Source organism: Hyla sarda, unplaced genomic scaffold, assembly GCF_029499605.1.
Source record: "Hyla sarda isolate aHylSar1 unplaced genomic scaffold, aHylSar1.hap1 scaffold_1282, whole genome shotgun sequence".
Classification (NCBI taxonomy): Eukaryota; Metazoa; Chordata; class Amphibia; order Anura; family Hylidae; genus Hyla; species Hyla sarda.
This window is the reverse complement of record NW_026607905.1, coordinates 79100-93788: the sequence shown is the minus strand read 5'-3', so window position 1 is coordinate 93788 and position 14689 is coordinate 79100. Positions and strand designations below refer to the sequence as shown.

Genomic DNA, 14689 nt, shown 5'->3' with positions numbered 1-14689 from the left:
GAGAAAGCTAACGATGGAGGGGAAGGTTTTAGTTACAAAGATGGTGATTTTACCCATTTTATTGTATCTTGGCATGGTCTTTCCACCCCCCGAAATGATTTTAAATAAAATTATTAAAGCATGTTTTACCTTTTTATGGAGCTCCAAGAGTGAAAAATTGAGAAGAGAGATCGTCATGATGCCAAAAGGTATGGGTGGAAAGGACTTCCCCGACATCAGGGCGTTCCTTTTTACCAAGTTTTTTAGCATGTGTGTTAGCACACTTTTTAAGGATAGTTACTGGTCATATTTTATCCGTTTTAATACAGGTTTTTTTATGAGGAGGAATGGGTGGTTTAAAACTGTTTTAAGCTGTCCTTATGCTTTTAATCTTCCCCAACAATACAAGATTTTAGAGAAAATTTTCAACTTGTACAACTTTAACGGAAAAAGTATTAATGAAGTAACTAATAGCAAAAAAATGTTAAAATATATTAAAGAAAGTGGTTTTATTGCCCCTGTGAATAATTTTAATGAAGAGAAATGCAGGAAAATATGGAAGATGGCAAATATGATTTATCTTTTTAATTCACAGAAAGATCTGGCCTGGAGCTGCATACACGAGTGTCTTCCATGCCGGGCATTCCAGCACCGAAGAAGGATGGCCAACACTGCAGTATGCCCGAGGGAGGGCTGCCAGGAACCCGAGACCGTGTACCACCTTTTCTGGACTTGTTTTTATGCAAAAAGGATATGGACTAAAATACTCCCTCTGGTGAAGAAGATAACAGAAATAAAGGACTTAAACTCTGCAGCTGTTTTTTATGGATGTCTGGAATGCCCAATACGGACTCAAGAGACAATGGCATGGAAGATCATAAACTGTGTTAAAGCAGCTCTATGGAATGCCAGAAACATTTTACTTTTTAAACATGAGATTTTATCTGTGAATGATGTTTTAGCTCTTTGTTTTAGTGATATGTACCAGTACTTTTTATTAGACAAGAAATATTATCCTTTATTAGCTAGAAAATGGTATTTTAATGAATGGAACGCCCTTTTGTAAAGCCACCAAGTGCCCATTTTAAGTGTATTATGATTGTATTTATGTGAACTTTTATTGTTATATGTGATTTTATTATCAAAATTTGTTTTTATTGAAAAAAAATTATATTTATAAATCGTAATGCACTTTGTAAAATGTTATGAATTCTAAATAAAAAGATACCCCTCAGGGGTAGCCAAGTTAAAATCTGTTCTTATCAGTTTAATATCTGATACGTCCCCTATCTGGGGACCATATATTAAATGGATTTTTGAGAACGGGGGCCGATTTCGAAGCTTGCTTCCGTCGCCCTATGCATTGACCCGATATGGCAGTATCTTCGGGTACAGTGCACCACCCCCTTACAGGGTTAAAAAGAAAGATTCCTACTTTCATTGCTACCTGCTTGCTGGCTAGCCAGCTAGCCAGCCCTGTGGGCCTTGCTGCTGCTGCTGCAGCCAAAAAACAAAAGGTGGTGCTGCTGCTGCTTCTGCTTCTGCTTGTGTCTGGCCGCTGTTGGAGCGTCCAGGCACAGGACTTCTGCTGCTGCTGACTAAATGGCCTCCTTAATTGGATCATTTGAGTAGCCAGCACACCTGTGCAGGTAGGGCATGACATGATAGGCAGCTGCCTTGATAGCGGGTGGGTGCTGAATGTTCCTAATTGACAAAATAAGATTAATGCTTATGAAGAAATATAAAATCTCATCCCTTCCCCAATATCGCGCCACACCCCTACCCCTTAATTCCCTGGTTGAACTTGATGGACATATGTCTTTTTTCGACCGTACTAACTATGTAACTATGTATCATAACATGGGGGGGGGGGGGGTCTCCTGGCTGTTCACACAGGTGTGTCATTGCTGTACATTGACCATGCATTGCTTCTGTGGTATTGCAAAGGCAAAGACAAATGCTTCCAGCCATCCATTGCACTAATGGATTGGTCATCAGCTGGCTGTCTATGTCCCGCATCAATATAGACCAAAGTACAGAGGGTTAGGCTATGCTATTGTGCACCTACCTGATGCATCAGAAGGTGCGAGGCCCTTGCTAAATTCTGTGCACAGACTTTGAGATCTATGCTTTAGACTGTATCTAAACCTGCTCCAACATGGACTGACATTCTGGCCTACTTTCAGCCGATGCGACTTGTCTGTCGCTGAACAGTCGCTTTTTATGTATTCAGCACCTATGTATAATGTTGTAAAAATGCTCTAGAAGCTAAAGTCGCAGAAATGTCACACATATTTGGCCTGCAACTTTCTGTGCGACAAATTCAGACAGGAAAAATCAGTATAAATCCTTAGAAAATTATCCCCCAGTGTCTCCATCTGCTGGCGGTATTGAATAAGCATTGCTGCACTGATGGGGTATGCATTAGACGAAAAAAAAGAAGAAAAAGAAGAATAATACGCCCAGAAAAGAGGCGAAAAGGAGAAAAACGTAAAAAAACGTGAAAAAAAAGTAAGAGGAAGAGAAGGGAAAAAAAGGTGGAAATGGGTTTAAAAGTGATTTCGGCGGAGAAATATATATATATATATATATATATATATATATATATATATATATATATACGCGCACACACACACATATATATAAACGTATTCTCCGTTGAGATATTGCAGCCGCTGCTGTGTCCAGGCCCAGGAGCCTTAGCACTGTGCTGTGATGTCACTCAATACCACTGACATCACTAGGTGTAAACAACATCTCTCCTTTGCTGTGTATGTGACTATGGAGCTGTTTGGTGATGTCGTCTATTACGGCCTTCATAGAAGCAACAGGAGATTGTTGCATCCATCTAGAACCCTGAGAACTACAGTGCTATGATGTCACTCACTTCCACAGGCCTTGCAGAGTGTAAACAACAACAACCCAGCTTTGTTGTGTATGTAACCATAGGGATTTGTGATGTCACCTAGAACCTTCACAGCAGCGACAGCTTTATGAGGAGCATCAGCACTGCTCTGCCTGAGCAGAACCATCACCGCCATAGGTTGTCAAATAACCCGGATTTAACCCACACAGGTAAGTCCAATGGGGTGCAGGCATGTCCTCTATGCTTACAGCTTCCCGTGGGTGTTGGTTTGATACCGTTTGGGGACAGCCAAGGAGGCATCTGCAGGCAACAAAGGTAGGTGTGTGCTTGTGTGTGTGTTTCCTATGCAGATCCTAAGCCCAGTGTCACATGCAAGTAGGAGGAGTAAGAAGGGTTCCTGGCAAATCCGGGTTATGGATTGCATTTAAAAAGGCCCCGTGGGAGTGCAATGGGCCCCTGTCTTGCTGCTTAGCAATAATGGTATGGGTTTAGGTTCTGCTGTGTGTACTGGTGGTTGACTGCCCCCCAGCCCAGAGTGTGCATGGAAAATTGTCTGGCAGCCTCCCTGACAGCAAGCAGTGATAGTGCCCATGAAGGGCACCTTGTTGGGCCCGCCCCTTTCACGGTTATCGCTTCTCGGCCTTTTGGCTAAGATCAAGTGTAGTATCTGTTCTTATCAGTTTAATATCTGATACGTCCCCTATCTGGGGACCATATATTAAATGGATTTTTGAGAACGGGGGCCGATTTCGAAGCTTGCTTCCGTCGCCCTATGCATTGACCCGATATGGCAGTATCTTCGGGTACAGTGCACCACCCCCTTACAGGGTTAAAAAGAAAGATTCCTACTTTCATTGCTACCTGCTTGCTGGCTAGCCAGCTAGCCAGCCCTGTGGGCCTTGCTGCTGCTGCTGCAGCCAAAAAACAAAAGGTGGTGCTGCTGCTGCTTCTGCTGCTTCTGCTTCTGCTTGTGTCTGGCCGCTGTTGGAGCGTCCAGGCACAGGACTTCTGCTGCTGCTGACTAAATGGCCTCCTTAATTGGATCATTTGAGTAGCCAGCACACCTGTGCAGGTAGGGCATGACATGATAGGCAGCTGCCTTGATAGCGGGTGGGTGCTGAATGTTCCTAATTGACAAAATAAGATTAATGCTTATGAAGAAATATAAAATCTCATCCCTTCCCCAATATCGCGCCACACCCCTACCCCTTAATTCCCTGGTTGAACTTGATGGACATATGTCTTTTTTCGACCGTACTAACTATGTAACTATGTATCATAACATGGGGGGGGGGGGTCTCCTGGCTGTTCACACAGGTGTGTCATTGCTGTACATTGACCATGCATTGCTTCTGTGGTATTGCAAAGGCAAAGACAAATGCTTCCAGCCATCCATTGCACTAATGGATTGGTCATCAGCTGGCTGTCTATGTCCCGCATCAATATAGACCAAAGTACAGAGGGTTAGGCTATGCTATTGTGCACCTACCTGATGCATCAGAAGGTGCGAGGCCCTTGCTAAATTCTGTGCACAGACTTTGAGATCTATGCTTTAGACTGTATCTAAACCTGCTCCAACATGGACTGACATTCTGGCCTACTTTCAGCCGATGCGACTTGTCTGTCGCTGAACAGTCGCTTTTTATGTATTCAGCACCTATGTATAATGTTGTAAAAATGCTCTAGAAGCTAAAGTCGCAGAAATGTCACACATATTTGGCCTGCAACTTTCTGTGCGACAAATTCAGACAGGAAAAATCAGTATAAATCCTTAGAAAATTATCCCCCAGTGTCTCCATCTGCTGGCGGTATTGAATAAGCATTGCTGCACTGATGGGGTATGCATTAGACGAAAAAAAAGAAGAAAAAGAAGAATAATACGCCCAGAAAAGAGGCGAAAAGGAGAAAAACGTAAAAAAACGTGAAAAAAAAGTAAGAGGAAGAGAAGGGAAAAAAAGGTGGAAATGGGTTTAAAAGTGATTTCGGCGGAGAAATATATATATATATATATATATATATATATATATATATATACGCGCACACACACACATATATATAAACGTATTCTCCGTTGAGATATTGCAGCCGCTGCTGTGTCCAGGCCCAGGAGCCTTAGCACTGTGCTGTGATGTCACTCAATACCACTGACATCACTAGGTGTAAACAACATCTCTCCTTTGCTGTGTATGTGACTATGGAGCTGTTTGGTGATGTCGTCTATTATGGCCTTCATAGAAGCAACAGGAGATTGTTGCATCCATCTAGAACCCTCAGAACTACAGTGCTATGATGTCACTCACTTCCACAGGCCTTGCAGAGTGTAAACAACAACAACCCAGCTTTGTTGTGTATGTAACCATAGGGATTTGTGATGTCACCTAGAACCTTCACAGCAGCGACAGCTTTATGAGGAGCATCAGCACTGCTCTGCCTGAGCAGAACCATCACCGCCATAGGTTGTCAAATAACCCGGATTTAACCCACACAGGTAAGTCCAATGGGGTGCAGGCATGTCCTCTATGCTTACAGCTTCCCGTGGGTGTTGGTTTGATACCGTTTGGGGACAGCCAAGGAGGCATCTGCAGGCAACAAAGGTAGGTGTGTGCTTGTGTGTGTGTTTCCTATGCAGATCCTAAGCCCAGTGTCACATGCAAGTAGGAGGAGTAAGAAGGGTTCCTGGCAAATCCGGGTTATGGATTGCATTTAAAAAGGCCCCGTGGGAGTGCAATGGGCCCCTGTCTTGCTGCTTAGCAATAATGGTATGGGTTTAGGTTCTGCTGTGTGTACTGGTGGTTGACTGCCCCCCAGCCCAGAGTGTGCATGGAAAATTGTCTGGCAGCCTCCCTGACAGCAAGCAGTGATAGTGCCCATGAAGGGGACCTTGTTGGGCCCGCCCCTTTCACGGTTATCGCTTCTCGGCCTTTTGGCTAAGATCAAGTGTAGTATCTGTTCTTATCAGTTTAATATCTGATACGTCCCCTATCTGGGGACCATATATTAAATGGATTTTTGAGAACGGGGGCCGATTTCGAAGCTTGCTTCCGTCGCCCTATGCATTGACCCGATATGGCAGTATCTTCGGGTACAGTGCACCACCCCCTTACAGGGTTAAAAAGAAAGATTCCTACTTTCATTGCTACCTGCTTGCTGGCTAGCCAGCTAGCCAGCCCTGTGGGCCTTGCTGCTGCTGCAGCCAAAAAACAAAAGGTGGTGCTGCTGCTGCTTCTGCTTCTGCTTGTGTCTGGCCGCTGTTGGAGCGTCCAGGCACAGGACTTCTGCTGCTGCTGACTAAATGGCCTCCTTAATTGGATCATTTGAGTAGCCAGCACACCTGTGCAGGTAGGGCATGACATGATAGGCAGCTGCCTTGATAGCGGGTGGGTGCTGAATGTTCCTAATTGACAAAATAAGATTAATGCTTATGAAGAAATATAAAATCTCATCCCTTCCCCAATATCGCGCCACACCCCTACCCCTTAATTCCCTGGTTGAACTTGATGGACATATGTCTTTTTTCGACCGTACTAACTATGTAACTATGTAACATAACATGGGGGGGGGGGTCTCCTGGCTGTTCACACAGGTGTGTCATTGCTGTACATTGACCATGCATTGCTTCTGTGGTATTGCAAAGGCAAAGACAAATGCTTCCAGCCATCCATTGCACTAATGGATTGGTCATCAGCTGGCTGTCTATGTCCCGCATCAATATAGACCAAAGTACAGAGGGTTAGGCTATGCTATTGTGCACCTACCTGATGCATCAGAAGGTGCGAGGCCCTTGCTAAATTCTGTGCACAGACTTTGAGATCTATGCTTTAGACTGTATCTAAACCTGCTCCAACATGGACTGACATTCTGGCCTACTTTCAGCCGATGCGACTTGTCTGTCGCTGAACAGTCGCTTTTTATGTATTCAGCACCTATGTATAATGTTGTAAAAAGGCTCTAGAAGCTAAAGTCGCAGAAATGTCACACATATTTGGCCTGCAACTTTCTGTGCGACAAATTCAGACAGGAAAAATCAGTATAAATCCTTAGAAAATTATCCCCCAGTGTCTCCATCTGCTGGCGGTATTGAATAAGCATTGCTGCACTGATGGGGTATGCATTAGACGAAAAAAAAGAAGAAAAAGAAGAATAATACGCCCAGAAAAGAGGCGAAAAGGAGAAAAACGTAAAAAAACGTGAAAAAAAGTAAGAGGAAGAGAAGGGAAAAAAAGGTGGAAATGGGTTTAAAAGTGATTTCGGCGGAGAAATATATATATATATATATATATATATATATATATATATATATATACGCGCACACACACACATATATATAAACGTATTCTCCGTTGAGATATTGCAGCCGCTGCTGTGTCCAGGCCCAGGAGCCTTAGCACTGTGCTGTGATGTCACTCAATACCACTGACATCACTAGGTGTAAACAACATCTCTCCTTTGCTGTGTATGTGACTATGGAGCTGTTTGGTGATGTCGTCTATTATGGCCTTCATAGAAGCAACAGGAGATTGTTGCATCCATCTAGAACCCTCAGAACTACAGTGCTATGATGTCACTCACTTCCACAGACCTTGCAGAGTGTAAACAACAACAACCCAGCTTTGTTGTGTATGTAACCATAGGGATTTGTGATGTCACCTAGAACCTTCACAGCAGCGACAGCTTTATGAGGAGCATCAGCACTGCTCTGCCTGAGCAGAACCATCACCGCCATAGGTTGTCAAATAACCCGGATTTAACCCACACAGGTAAGTCCAATGGGGTGCAGGCATGTCCTCTATGCTTACAGCTTCCCGTGGGTGTTGGTTTGATACCGTTTGGGGACAGCCAAGGAGGCATCTGCAGGCAACAAAGGTAGGTGTGTGCTTGTGTGTGTGTTTCCTATGCAGATCCTAAGCCCAGTGTCACATGCAAGTAGGAGGAGTAAGAAGGGTTCCTGGCAAATCCGGGTTATGGATTGCATTTAAAAAGGCCCCGTGGGAGTGCAATGGGCCCCTGTCTTGCTGCTTAGCAATAATGGTATGGGTTTAGGTTCTGCTGTGTGTACTGGTGGTTGACTGCCCCCCAGCCCAGAGTGTGCATGGGAAATTGTCTGGCAGCCTCCCTGACAGCAAGCAGTGATAGTGCCCATGAAGGGGACCTTGTTGGGCCCGCCCCTTTCACGGTTATCGCTTCTCGGCCTTTTGGCTAAGATCAAGTGTAGTATCTGTTCTTATCAGTTTAATATCTGATACGTCCCCTATCTGGGGACCATATATTAAATGGATTTTTGAGAACGGGGGCCGATTTCGAAGCTTGCTTCCGTCGCCCTATGCATTGACCCGATATGGCAGTATCTTCGGGTACAGTGCACCACCCCCTTACAGGGTTAAAAAGAAAGATTCCTACTTTCATTGCTACCTGCTTGCTGGCTAGCCAGCTAGCCAGCCCTGTGGGCCTTGCTGCTGCTGCAGCCAAAAAACAAAAGGTGGTGCTGCTGCTGCTTCTGCTGCTTCTGCTTCTGCTTGTGTCTGGCCGCTGTTGGAGCGTCCAGGCACAGGACTTCTGCTGCTGCTGACTAAATGGCCTCCTTAATTGGATCATTTGAGTAGCCAGCACACCTGTGCAGGTAGGGCATGACATGATAGGCAGCTGCCTTGATAGCGGGTGGGTGCTGAATGTTCCTAATTGACAAAATAAGATTAATGCTTATGAAGAAATATAAAATCTCATCCCTTCCCCAATATCGCGCCACACCCCTACCCCTTAATTCCCTGGTTGAACTTGATGGACATATGTCTTTTTTCGACCGTACTAACTATGTAACTATGTAACATAACATGGGGGGGGGGGTCTCCTGGCTGTTCACACAGGTGTGTCATTGCTGTACATTGACCATGCATTGCTTCTGTGGTATTGCAAAGGCAAAGACAAATGCTTCCAGCCATCCATTGCACTAATGGATTGGTCATCAGCTGGCTGTCTATGTCCCGCATCAATATAGACCAAAGTACAGAGGGTTAGGCTATGCTATTGTGCACCTACCTGATGCATCAGAAGGTGCGAGGCCCTTGCTAAATTCTGTGCACAGACTTTGAGATCTATGCTTTAGACTGTATCTAAACCTGCTCCAACATGGACTGACATTCTGGCCTACTTTCAGCCGATGCGACTTGTCTGTCGCTGAACAGTCGCTTTTTATGTATTCAGCACCTATGTATAATGCTGTAAAAAGGCTCTAGAAGCTAAAGTCGCAGAAATGTCACACATATTTGGCCTGCAACTTTCTGTGCGACAAATTCAGACAGGAAAAATCAGTATAAATCCTTAGAAAATTATCCCCCAGTGTCTCCATCTGCTGGCGGTATTGAATAAGCATTGCTGCACTGATGGGGTATGCATTAGACGAAAAAAAAGAAGAAAAAGAAGAATAATACGCCCAGAAAAGAGGCGAAAAGGAGAAAAACGTAAAAAAACGTGAAAAAAAAGTAAGAGGAAGAGAAGGGAAAAAAAGGTGGAAATGGGTTTAAAAGTGATTTCGGCGGAGAAATATATATATATATATATATATATATATATATATATATATATACGCGCACACACACACATATATATAAACGTATTCTCCGTTGAGATATTGCAGCCGCTGCTGTGTCCAGGCCCAGGAGCCTTAGCACTGTGCTGTGATGTCACTCAATACCACTGACATCACTAGGTGTAAACAACATCTCTCCTTTGCTGTGTATGTGACTATGGAGCTGTTTGGTGATGTCGTCTATTATGGCCTTCATAGAAGCAACAGGAGATTGTTGCATCCATCTAGAACCCTCAGAACTACAGTGCTATGATGTCACTCACTTCCACAGGCCTTGCAGAGTGTAAACAACAACAACCCAGCTTTGTTGTGTATGTAACCATAGGGATTTGTGATGTCACCTAGAACCTTCACAGCAGCGACAGCTTTATGAGGAGCATCAGCACTGCTCTGCCTGAGCAGAACCATCACCGCCATAGGTTGTCAAATAACCCGGATTTAACCCACACAGGTAAGTCCAATGGGGTGCAGGCATGTCCTCTATGCTTACAGCTTCCCGTGGGTGTTGGTTTGATACCGTTTGGGGACAGCCAAGGAGGCATCTGCAGGCAACAAAGGTAGGTGTGTGCTTGTGTGTGTGTTTCCTATGCAGATCCTAAGCCCAGTGTCACATGCAAGTAGGAGGAGTAAGAAGGGTTCCTGGCAAATCCGGGTTATGGATTGCATTTAAAAAGGCCCCGTGGGAGTGCAATGGGCCCCTGTCTTGCTGCTTAGCAATAATGGTATGGGTTTAGGTTCTGCTGTGTGTACTGGTGGTTGACTGCCCCCCAGCCCAGAGTGTGCATGGAAAATTGTCTGGCAGCCTCCCTGACAGCAAGCAGTGATAGTGCCCATGAAGGGGACCTTGTTGGGCCCGCCCCTTTCACGGTTATCGCTTCTCGGCCTTTTGGCTAAGATCAAGTGTAGTATCTGTTCTTATCAGTTTAATATCTGATACGTCCCCTATCTGGGGACCATATATTAAATGGATTTTTGAGAACGGGGGCCGATTTCGAAGCTTGCTTCCGTCGCCCTATGCATTGACCCGATATGGCAGTATCTTCGGGTACAGTGCACCACCCCCTTACAGGGTTAAAAAGAAAGATTCCTACTTTCATTGCTACCTGCTTGCTGGCTAGCCAGCTAGCCAGCCCTGTGGGCCTTGCTGCTGCTGCAGCCAAAAAACAAAAGGTGGTGCTGCTGCTGCTTCTGCTTCTGCTTGTGTCTGGCCGCTGTTGGAGCGTCCAGGCACAGGACTTCTGCTGCTGCTGACTAAATGGCCTCCTTAATTGGATCATTTGAGTAGCCAGCACACCTGTGCAGGTAGGGCATGACATGATAGGCAGCTGCCTTGATAGCGGGTGGGTGCTGAATGTTCCTAATTGACAAAATAAGATTAATGCTTATGAAGAAATATAAAATCTCATCCCTTCCCCAATATCGCGCCACACCCCTACCCCTTAATTCCCTGGTTGAACTTGATGGACATATGTCTTTTTTCGACCGTACTAACTATGTAACTATGTAACATAACATGGGGGGGGGGGGGTCTCCTGGCTGTTCACACAGGTGTGTCATTGCTGTACATTGACCATGCATTGCTTCTGTGGTATTGCAAAGGCAAAGACAAATGCTTCCAGCCATCCATTGCACTAATGGATTGGTCATCAGCTGGCTGTCTATGTCCCGCATCAATATAGACCAAAGTACAGAGGGTTAGGCTATGCTATTGTGCACCTACCTGATGCATCAGAAGGTGCGAGGCCCTTGCTAAATTCTGTGCACAGACTTTGAGATCTATGCTTTAGACTGTATCTAAACCTGCTCCAACATGGACTGACATTCTGGCCTACTTTCAGCCGATGCGACTTGTCTGTCGCTGAACAGTCGCTTTTTATGTATTCAGCACCTATGTATAATGCTGTAAAAAGGCTCTAGAAGCTAAAGTCGCAGAAATGTCACACATATTTGGCCTGCAACTTTCTGTGCGACAAATTCAGACAGGAAAAATCAGTATAAATCCTTAGAAAATTATCCCCCAGTGTCTCCATCTGCTGGCGGTATTGAATAAGCATTGCTGCACTGATGGGGTATGCATTAGACGAAAAAAAAGAAGAAAAAGAAGAATAATACGCCCAGAAAAGAGGCGAAAAGGAGAAAAACGTAAAAAAACGTGAAAAAAAAGTAAGAGGAAGAGAAGGGAAAAAAAGGTGGAAATGGGTTTAAAAGTGATTTCGGCGGAGAAATATATATATATATATATATATATATATATATATATATATATATATATATATATACGCGCACACACACACATATATATAAACGTATTCTCCGTTGAGATATTGCAGCCGCTGCTGTGTCCAGGCCCAGGAGCCTTAGCACTGTGCTGTGATGTCACTCAATACCACTGACATCACTAGGTGTAAACAACATCTCTCCTTTGCTGTGTATGTGACTATGGAGCTGTTTGGTGATGTCGTCTATTATGGCCTTCATAGAAGCAACAGGAGATTGTTGCATCCATCTAGAACCCTCAGAACTACAGTGCTATGATGTCACTCACTTCCACAGGCCTTGCAGAGTGTAAACAACAACAACCCAGCTTTGTTGTGTATGTAACCATAGGGATTTGTGATGTCACCTAGAACCTTCACAGCAGCGACAGCTTTATGAGGAGCATCAGCACTGCTCTGCCTGAGCAGAACCATCACCGCCATAGGTTGTCAAATAACCCGGATTTAACCCACACAGGTAAGTCCAATGGGGTGCAGGCATGTCCTCTATGCTTACAGCTTCCCGTGGGTGTTGGTTTGATACCGTTTGGGGACAGCCAAGGAGGCATCTGCAGGCAACAAAGGTAGGTGTGTGCTTGTGTGTGTGTTTCCTATGCAGATCCTAAGCCCAGTGTCACATGCAAGTAGGAGGAGTAAGAAGGGTTCCTGGCAAATCCGGGTTATGGATTGCATTTAAAAAGGCCCCGTGGGAGTGCAATGGGCCCCTGTCTTGCTGCTTAGCAATAATGGTATGGGTTTAGGTTCTGCTGTGTGTACTGGTGGTTGACTGCCCCCCAGCCCAGAGTGTGCATGGAAAATTGTCTGGCAGCCTCCCTGACAGCAAGCAGTGATAGTGCCCATGAAGGGGACCTTGTTGGGCCCGCCCCTTTCACGGTTATCGCTTCTCGGCCTTTTGGCTAAGATCAAGTGTAGTATCTGTTCTTATCAGTTTAATATCTGATACGTCCCCTATCTGGGGACCATATATTAAATGGATTTTTGAGAACGGGGGCCGATTTCGAAGCTTGCTTCCGTCGCCCTATGCATTGACCCGATATGGCAGTATCTTCGGGTACAGTGCACCACCCCCTTACAGGGTTAAAAAGAAAGATTCCTACTTTCATTGCTACCTGCTTGCTGGCTAGCCAGCTAGCCAGCCCTGTGGGCCTTGCTGCTGCTGCAGCCAAAAAACAAAAGGTGGTGCTGCTGCTGCTTCTGCTTCTGCTTGTGTCTGGCCGCTGTTGGAGCGTCCAGGCACAGGACTTCTGCTGCTGCTGACTAAATGGCCTCCTTAATTGGATCATTTGAGTAGCCAGCACACCTGTGCAGGTAGGGCATGACATGATAGGCAGCTGCCTTGATAGCGGGTGGGTGCTGAATGTTCCTAATTGACAAAATAAGATTAATGCTTATGAAGAAATATAAAATCTCATCCCTTCCCCAATATCGCGCCACACCCCTACCCCTTAATTCCCTGGTTGAACTTGATGGACATATGTCTTTTTTCGACCGTACTAACTATGTAACTATGTAACATAACATGGGGGGGGGGGTCTCCTGGCTGTTCACACAGGTGTGTCATTGCTGTACATTGACCATGCATTGCTTCTGTGGTATTGCAAAGGCAAAGACAAATGCTTCCAGCCATCCATTGCACTAATGGATTGGTCATCAGCTGGCTGTCTATGTCCCGCATCAATATAGACCAAAGTACAGAGGGTTAGGCTATGCTATTGTGCACCTACCTGATGCATCAGAAGGTGCGAGGCCCTTGCTAAATTCTGTGCACAGACTTTGAGATCTATGCTTTAGACTGTATCTAAACCTGCTCCAACATGGACTGACATTCTGGCCTACTTTCAGCCGATGCGACTTGTCTGTCGCTGAACAGTCGCTTTTTATGTATTCAGCACCTATGTATAATGTTGTAAAAATGCTCTAGAAGCTAAAGTCGCAGAAATGTCACACATATTTGGCCTGCAACTTTCTGTGCGACAAATTCAGACAGGAAAAATCAGTATAAATCCTTAGAAAATCATCCCCCAGTGTCTCCATCTGCTGGCGGTATTGAATAAGCATTGCTGCACTGATGGGGTATGCATTAGACGAAAAAAAAGAAGAAAAAGAAGAATAATACGCCCAGAAAAGAGGCGAAAAGGAGAAAAACGTAAAAAAACGTGAAAAAAAAGTAAGAGGAAGAGAAGGGAAAAAAAGGTGGAAATGGGTTTAAAAGTGATTTCGGCGGAGATATATATATATATATATATATATATATATATACGCGCACACACACACATATATATAAACGTATTCTCCGTTGAGATATTGCAGCCGCTGCTGTGTCCAGGCCCAGGAGCCTTAGCACTGTGCTGTGATGTCACTCAATACCACTGACATCACTAGGTGTAAACAACATCTCTCCTTTGCTGTGTATGTGACTATGGAGCTGTTTGGTGATGTCGTCTATTATGGCCTTCATAGAAGCAACAGGAGATTGTTGCATCCATCTAGAACCCTCAGAACTACAGTGCTATGATGTCACTCACTTCCACAGGCCTTGCAGAGTGTAAACAACAACAACCCAGCTTTGTTGTGTATGTAACCATAGGGATTTGTGATGTCACCTAGAACCTTCACAGCAGCGACAGCTTTATGAGGAGCATCAGCACTGCTCTGCCTGAGCAGAACCATCACCGCCATAGGTTGTCAAATAACCCGGATTTAACCCACACAGGTAAGTCCAATGGGGTGCAGGCATGTCCTCTATGCTTACAGCTTCCCGTGGGTGTTGGTTTGATACCGTTTGGGGACAGCCAAGGAGGCATCTGCAGGCAACAAAGGTAGGTGTGTGCTTGTGTGTGTGTTTCCTATGCAGATCCTAAGCCCAGTGTCACATGCAAGTAGGAGGAGTAAGAAGGGTTCCTGGCAAATCCGGGTTATGGATTGCATTTAAAAAGGCCCCGTGGGAGTGCAATGGGCCCCTGTCTTGCTGCTTAGCAATAATGG

At 45.0% G+C, this 14689-nt stretch overlaps 5 non-coding genes and 1 pseudogene across 5 annotated transcripts; all 6 read left to right on the top strand.

Moving 5' to 3' along the window:
- Positions 1-1203: 1203 nt before the first annotated feature.
- On the top strand, positions 1204-1384 carry LOC130304560 (U2 spliceosomal RNA; annotated as a pseudogene).
- A 2089-nt stretch (positions 1385-3473) lies between these two features.
- Positions 3474-3664, top strand: LOC130304558 (U2 spliceosomal RNA). The gene has a single exon (XR_008854312.1). It is a non-coding gene; the product is annotated as a U2 spliceosomal RNA (small nuclear RNA).
- Positions 3665-5752: 2088 nt separating this feature from the next.
- LOC130304557 (U2 spliceosomal RNA) lies at positions 5753-5943 on the top strand. Its single transcript, XR_008854311.1, has one exon. It is a non-coding gene; the product is annotated as a U2 spliceosomal RNA (small nuclear RNA).
- Positions 5944-8021: 2078 nt separating this feature from the next.
- Positions 8022-8212, top strand: LOC130304556 (U2 spliceosomal RNA). The gene has a single exon (XR_008854310.1). It is a non-coding gene; the product is annotated as a U2 spliceosomal RNA (small nuclear RNA).
- Positions 8213-10298: 2086 nt separating this feature from the next.
- On the top strand, positions 10299-10489 carry LOC130304555 (U2 spliceosomal RNA). The gene has a single exon (XR_008854309.1). It is a non-coding gene; the product is annotated as a U2 spliceosomal RNA (small nuclear RNA).
- Positions 10490-12580: 2091 nt separating this feature from the next.
- On the top strand, positions 12581-12771 carry LOC130304553 (U2 spliceosomal RNA). The gene has a single exon (XR_008854307.1). It is a non-coding gene; the product is annotated as a U2 spliceosomal RNA (small nuclear RNA).
- The last annotated feature ends 1918 nt before the right edge of the window (positions 12772-14689 follow it).